Below are 7,522 nucleotides of genomic sequence, written 5' to 3'. Positions count from 1 at the left end.
GTCTGTGTGTGTCTCTGTGTGTGTCTGTGTCTGTGTCTGTGTCTGTCTGTCTGTGTGTGTGTGTGTGTGAGAGAGAGAGAGTGGGTTGTGGTGCTATGGATCAAGGCCTGGCACATGCTGGGCAAGAGCTCTACCTCTGAGCTCGGGTCTCCTCAGCCGTGCCGTGTGCTCTACTAGCTTTTCCTAAGAAGTACATGTCATTGTCTAGGGCCTCACTCATTGTCACAGCAGAGCACAGCCCTGATTTCCTGGGGCAGGGAGCAGCCACTGGACCCCAGATTTGGTAACTGCCCAACCAAGTTAAATCCTCTTCTGCTGGGCCCCGTGCATCTGATGGGTTCTGCCGACCCACTCTGACGGTCCTGGAGGTGCGGGAGGCGCCCTGTCTGTAGGTCTGCACCTGGAGATCTTCCCAGGCCCTTGGACATCCGCACACAGAGGACCCACGACCTCACAGCTGCACACACCGGGGGGGGGGGGTGAATCTCCAGAGCACAGTGATCAGTTTTAAGAAGAGCCCGGGGACATACGTGGCTGGTTCCATTTCTATAAAGTGCAGAAGGAGGTGACACTGACCTCTGCCAGGAGGAGCGCCATGGGGAGGCGGGGAGGGCCTGGGGGCCTGAACGGCCGTGTGTGTGTCTTCGTGTGTCCACTGGTGTCTGTGATGTCCCTCGGCAAGCAGGTTTTCAAGCTACACTGACGCACCTATTTCACTAATCAGGAGGCATCAATCCACAGTGTGGCCCATGCTCCGCGGGAAGGCTGAAGGGAAACAGCGCTGGGGGCCCACGTCCCCCCGACCTCTCCCCTCTGCCCACACGGCCATCAGACAGACAGAAGCAAAGGCAAGAGCCTCGAAAGTGCCCTCCTGAGTCCTGTGAGCTCACAGTGGTCCAGGACCTGAGGAGGGTCCTGGACACCCCGAGTTGAAGTCAAGTAAAAAGTTGGCCGGGGGCCAGGCGTCTAGGACTTGGACTGACATCTGGAGGGGGGCCCTCTGTCTACAACAACTCCAAGAGTTAGTGTCAGAATCGAATCAAGTTGTGAGACACCCACTGGGAGTAGGAGAACGAGGGCACGGAGAAGTGTTGGAAAAGACACCACAGATTTGGTGTCAGGACGGAAAAGAACTCTAAATAAATGCACATCTGCCCTTCCATCTATAATGGTAGCGCTCCCAGGAGTAGACCCCAAATTAAAAGTGTCACTGATAAAACTGGAATTATTTGTGATTACAGGAGATTGAAAGGCCCAAGCATGCATCAATAGGGGGTTGGCTGACCAAGTTGTGATCGAGTTGCACAAAAGAACAGATGATCTCCGTAGCCCAACCGCAGTGGCCTCCACGCTGCCTGGTCCAGTCAGAAAAGCCAGGCACTGAGCAGTGGCAGGTCACCCTCCAGGGAGAAGAGAAAAGCAGATGAACATACAGGTGTTTGCTCACACTCAAAAGCAGAAGAACAAGCCCCAAACCAATACAGAGATGATTTCCAATCAGGGAAAAGGACAAGTGGGTGGAAGGAACCCAAGAGGAAGTCCTTGCTTATGTGATTTTGACTTTGAAACTAGGTACATATTTTACAAAATTGAAAAAAGTTAACTCAAAAAAGAAGAATTAACCCTAAAATGGGAGAAAAACTAGAATTAATAGGTGGCATAAGAAGCTTATAATTTTTCTGTCACTGCATAAACATTATTCCAAGTTTACCAGCCCAGAGCTCAGGAGTTACCTTGTGGTTTGGAGAAGACCTACCTGGCTCCATGGGTTCCCAGCCCGCCGGTGTCACAGTGCCAAAGCCACCGCTGGCTAAGCGGGGCTCCTACATGGAGGGTCTGGTGGAGACTAAGCTTCCAAGCACCTTCAGGCTGCTGTGGAACTCAGCTCCCCGCGTGGCGGGACTGTCTCCATTTCCCTGGGCTGTGGGCCCCTGCTGCTGGATGCTCCCACACCCCTCCCCACATGGCCTCCCTCGATGCACAGCAGCAAAAGTGGGCCAGTCCCGCTCGGCTCCCATCTCTCTGGACCTCCTCACTCCCTCTTTTTTTTTTCTCTCTTTTAATTTTTTTATTAGTTGCTCAAAACATTACAATGACCTTGACATATCATACATTTGATTCAAATTGGGTATGAATTCTTATTTTTCCCACTTGTACAGATTGCAGGATCACATTGGTTATACAGCCACGTTTATACATACAGCCATACTAGTGTCTGTTGTATTCTGCTGCCCTTCCTATCCCCTTCCTATCCCCCCTCCCCTCCCATCACCTCTCTCTACCCAATCTACTGTGATACATTTCTCTCTCTCTCTCTTTTTTTTCTTTCCCCTCACACCCTCTTAAGCCAGGGAGAGCTCCTTGCCTTGAAGTGCTCCTGCCTTCGGCTGAGACCTACTGGGTAATATCCCCATTTAAAGGCCCATGGTGTCACATAGCACAACCCAACCTCCAGAGTGACAGCTCGTCATCCTCACGGTTTGGGGGATTAGAATGGACTTCTCTGTGAAGCTACCTTCGCCTTCTGCCACAACAACGTGGAGAAAGGATTCCAAGTGTGTTTGGAGTGCAGTACTGGGACTGTCTTTCCCCAGTGGGGTGTGTTCTAGGGTCAGAGAGAATCTTAAAACAAGAGCCAAAGCCCCTCAAGTCCACTCAGCTGTCTTACGTCAGTGGTATCTGGCTATCATTGTTTGAAACACCTACAGCGATTGCTTAGAAAAGGCAACAAGTAATCATGTTCCCATCGCAGGACCTGCGATTTTTAGTGAAGAAGAGATGGAATGAAGTTGGAGCAGATACACAAAAACCTACAGAGGAACTTGCACAAAGAGTCTGCGTGGCCTTGTGGCTTTTTCTTGAGACAATTTCCTAACACTTCTGTTCAAAAGGCAAAAAGAAAAGACCACCCAGAAGCAAGCGGGACTCGTGTAGCGATGAACACCCCTAGCAGCCACCTGTGGCCCCAAAATATCATTCCTCGTTAGGGGTGAGAAATGGACCTGGCATTTCAGATCCTTGCAGAAACGGACCAGGAAGGGTAGGAAATGGATCTGGAACATCTTCTTGTACCAGAAAAGAAAATAAATCTCAAACACCAGTGGGGTCATTTCAAGAAAGATAAAAGAGCTGATCTGGAGGGACAGACAGTTCCAGTTTCACAAAGAATGATAATTACAATGGATTGGATATATTCAACACAGAAGAATCTTTGAGCTTATGTTTGATTTTTTTTTTGGACTATTTGTTACCATTGGTGATTGCTAGGCAACCAATTTATTCCTCTGAGAAATTAGTAGATAAGGAATCAAACATTTATTCTATTTTTCCTGTAGGAATTGCATTTCACTGTAATCAAAGAGTAGTTAGAAAAAGTTTTCCTCAATAAAAAATCCCAGCAAATAAATGCAGAAGGACAGAATTTTAGAACCACCATTTTTTTTTTTTTTAATTTTGGTACTGGGAATTGAACCCTTGGGTGCTTAATCAGTGAGCCACATCCCCAGCCCTTTTTCATTTTTTATTTTGTGACAAGGTCTCACTGTGTTACTTAGGGCGTTGCTAAGTTGCTGAGGCTGGCTTTGAACTCATGGTCCTCCTGCCTCAGCCTCCGGAGCCTCTGGGATTACAGACATGTGACACTGTGCCCAGCTAGAATCACCATTTTGCAACCCTTGATGAAGCAGTGTCATATGCAAGGCAGGAAAGAGAGTTGTCCCTTCTTCTCCCCAAGTTCTTGTGTGGCCTCTTTGGCTAGATCTAGGAACCCAATTAAGGTAAGAATTGATTCGCAAGAGAAAGCATAGAAGTTCATTACTTTTATATGTACAAGGGGATTTTCCTAAGAGAGTGTTGTCCAAAGAAGTGATCAGAGTGTGCTTGTATGCTTTTTGGACAAAGAACAATAACTCTGTGAAGGAATGACAGATGGAATGGTTATCTGGACCAGGAGGTAAGTTACAGGGATGTCACCAGGAGACACGCAGGGAGGCGGGTGGAAGCTAGTGGAGATAAGGGTCACTCCAAAGAGCTTGTTTAACCAGGATCGGTGCCGCCGCATGGCCAGTGTCTGGGGATCGAGGTTATTTTCCAGCCTTGGTCCGTGAGGCTCGTCCCTCCCACAGACTCTTTGAGGCTTGCCCTAGATGGACGTGACCCCTGCTGTGGATAAGCTTCCTGGTGAGTAGAGCTTGGCACAGTGACTGTGCCACTTTGGCTCCTTCAGCCGCAGTCGTCTGTGTCCCCTGCAGTCACTGGTGAATGGGGGTGGAAACCCATCCATCCTTGTGTCGCACACACTGTGGGACAGGGAAACATTCTACGGCACCAGGAAACATCCCGCATGCATCTTGCCTGGGGAGAGACACTGAGCAGGTCAAAACATGTCTATGCTCAACTCCACTCGAGTTTGGACCTGGAATCTCCCAAAGGTGCTGTGTTCAAGCCCCCAGCTTGGTGCTGTCAGGAGGAGGCAGAGACTTTATCAAATGGACCTTTGGGCAGGTGGTGTGCACCTGGCCACCTACTTGGGAGGCTGAAGAGGGAGGATCACTTGAACCCAGCCTCAGCAACATAGTGAAACCCCATTTCAAAAACAAAGAACAAAGAAGGGGGGCTGAGTGGGAGGTTTTAGGTCGCTGGGGCAGTCCCTCAAAGGGAGTTGTGGGTTCTGATCTCTCCCTCTTTCTCTTCACTTTCTGGCCCCCTGGAGGCAAACGACCCCCTCCATCACACACTCTCACCATGATGTGCTGTGCCGCCGCAGGTGCAAAGCAACAGATGATCAGTCATGGACTGACCTCTAAGACTGCGAGTCCAAATAAATGTTCCTTCTCTATAAGTTGATTTATATCAGGTTTTATGTAGTAGTAACAGAAAATTACCAACATAGGCTTCAAGCACCAATACTGACAGCTGATCTCTAAGACCCGACAGAAGTCAGGGTTATCACTGGAACTTTCCCACTCGTGTCAGGACTTTACTCGGAGCAGGCTTTCTCACCCCTGTTTACTGCCATGATACAATGCTGAGTTCAAGTTGCCTCTTGGCACTTGACTTGGCCAGTCGTGGAATTGAACATGGGAAGTACCCTGCGGGCTGACCAATGTGAGTTCTTGAAAACTAGTACATGCAAGCTGGAGAGAAAGAAATTCACTGAAAACCTGAACCACTTGAGAAGGCAGAGTGTATTTTGCCGCAGTCCGGCTGCAGCAAAATAACCGGGGGTGGGGTGGGGGGTGACGAATAACTTGTGTACGTTGATATAGCAGGAATGGAGCCGTTTATTGTAGGACAACAGAGGTATTTATACATTTTGCACAGCTTATCTTAATTAGCATAAACTAGATACATCAGTCAACCAATAAGGAATCTTTACACTTAATGGCTTGTTGGCATTACTTCACAAATCACTCCCTCTGGCAAAATGCCAGGCGCCATCCAGACTTGTTTACAGACTCTAACAGTATTTATTTCCATACATTTACTTTGTTCAGCCTTGGAACTCAAGATCGCTCATTGTTATTCACATATTAAAATCATAACTTTCTATTCTGGTTGCCATTGCCTTCAAAAAGAAAAAGTCACCTCACGCTTGGCCCTTGGAGGCGGAGATTATGGTATAAATGTCAGCCCCTGGCGTTAAAGGACCTGGATTCTGGTCCTACCGTGGCCAGGCCTGCTAAAGTGGGAGCCACAGGGGTGAGTGGAGGCAGGACTGCCCAGGGAAGGAGCTCAAGAGGACAAAGCTTCCCGCACTGACGACCGCGGGGACTGAGGGCAAAATGGCCAGACTGGAGCAGGCAGCCCAGATTTTCCCTGTGGGCCAGTAGACAACCAGAGGTCACATGGGCTGCAGAGGAGATCTCCCCAGGGCAGGGGCACGGCTGGAGAGAGCGGCTGGGCCTTGCTAACCCTCAAGTCATGGCAGGTTTAATTTCATCCTGGTTGTGCTTCCTTAGACGGAGGAGGTAGACCAAGGCTGTGCCCATCACGACAGCAAGGCGTGGGCTTTGGGCACCTTAAACTTGAAAACCATTTTGCTCTTTGGAGCATCTTTTGTCTTTCTTTTCCCTTGGGGTTTTTTTTTTTTTTTTGGGGGGGGGGTGGTGGTGGTGGTGGGATTTTCTTTGAAAGGAACCATGAGACTTACTCTACAGAGAAGGCACTGTCCCTCTCCTCAGGTCAGGTATGAGGCCCCCAGTGGCCAGTGTTGGAGCTGCAGAAGCCGCAGCCCAGGACCCAGGCTCTGGTTGGTGAGGAAGAGCTGCCCTGAGAACCCCGACTCCCTGCCCTTCCTGGGCTTCAGCAAGTGAGGGGAGGTGGGGGAGCAGGAGGGAGAAGGAGGGAGAAGTCCAAAAAAGAACAGAAGAGCCAGCAGAGGCTTATAAAACATCTGGCGGACTCAATATTTACTTTTAGCAAATACATAGTTTTAATAATCTTCTCTAATACAATGCAATAATTTGTTTCTCTACTCAGAAACATCAGACTCACTGAAGTATTTTGATCTATATAGTTTTTTTTACAACAAATAATATTGCTGAAATATTTCTTCCAACTTCAGCTTGAATGATGGCCATATGTTACACATAAGGTATAGACTTAATTGAATTTAAAATGCTCCACACAGATGGCAATGTTCTACCATATAACTGTGCTACGAGCACAAAATGTATGAAAAGACAAATATTAATAGTGGGGTGGGTGGGCTGATAAGAGGAATGTTTAAGGTTGAGTGATGATTATTTTCTTTTTCAGTCCTGACCGGCGTCTCTGTTCTTTACAATGTTGTTGGGTTATTAGGTGAAACATTTAAATTTGAAGTCCTTTGGCAACAAGGGTTCCATAAATGGCTCTCCTGACTCCTGCCCCCTATTCCTGCCTTTTCATAAACCGCCCCAGGAAAGTGGATCTCACATTCCAAAGCCTTATTTTCTATTGAAATTTCCTGTAGAACTCTGAAGGTTCTCATTGGTCTGGGAAACACCCACTCACTCATAAATGGAGCTTCTGGAGGTGGCTTGGCCTCAGAACTAGAATTTGAACACGGGGCCTGCAACCCCATTCAGTGCTGTGAGTTTATGCTTTTGTGGCCATTTAAAAAGCGACTGGTAGTATCTATTAAGTTAAATAAATACATGCCCTTCACCCAGAAGCTCTATTCTTGCAAGTCTATCCCACAGAGTCAGAGCACCAGAATAGAAGAAGTGGGTAGGCAAGAAAGGTTATTGCAACATTGTTGGGAAAAAATATAAACAAAGCAACACTCAAACATGGAGAAGATGAATAAAATGTAGACTAACCACAGGATGGGTTATGGTATTAGGCCGGAGAGAGTTAAAGTGGTATCAATTTGGAAGCATCTTCACCATGTACGTTGTTAAGAAAATAAAGTAATATCAGAAAAATTTTATAGGCATGTAAGTATATGAAACTGTATATTTAAAAAGATATAAAATAAATAATGGCCAATCCCTCAATTCTTGTCTTATAATCAATGAGAAAACACACACCAGGCTGT

The sequence above is a fragment of the Marmota marmota genome, unplaced genomic scaffold (assembly GCF_001458135.2).
Source record: "Marmota marmota marmota unplaced genomic scaffold, marMar, whole genome shotgun sequence".
NCBI classification, from domain to species: Eukaryota; Metazoa; Chordata; class Mammalia; order Rodentia; family Sciuridae; genus Marmota; species Marmota marmota.
Note: the sequence above shows the minus strand (reverse complement) of the source record.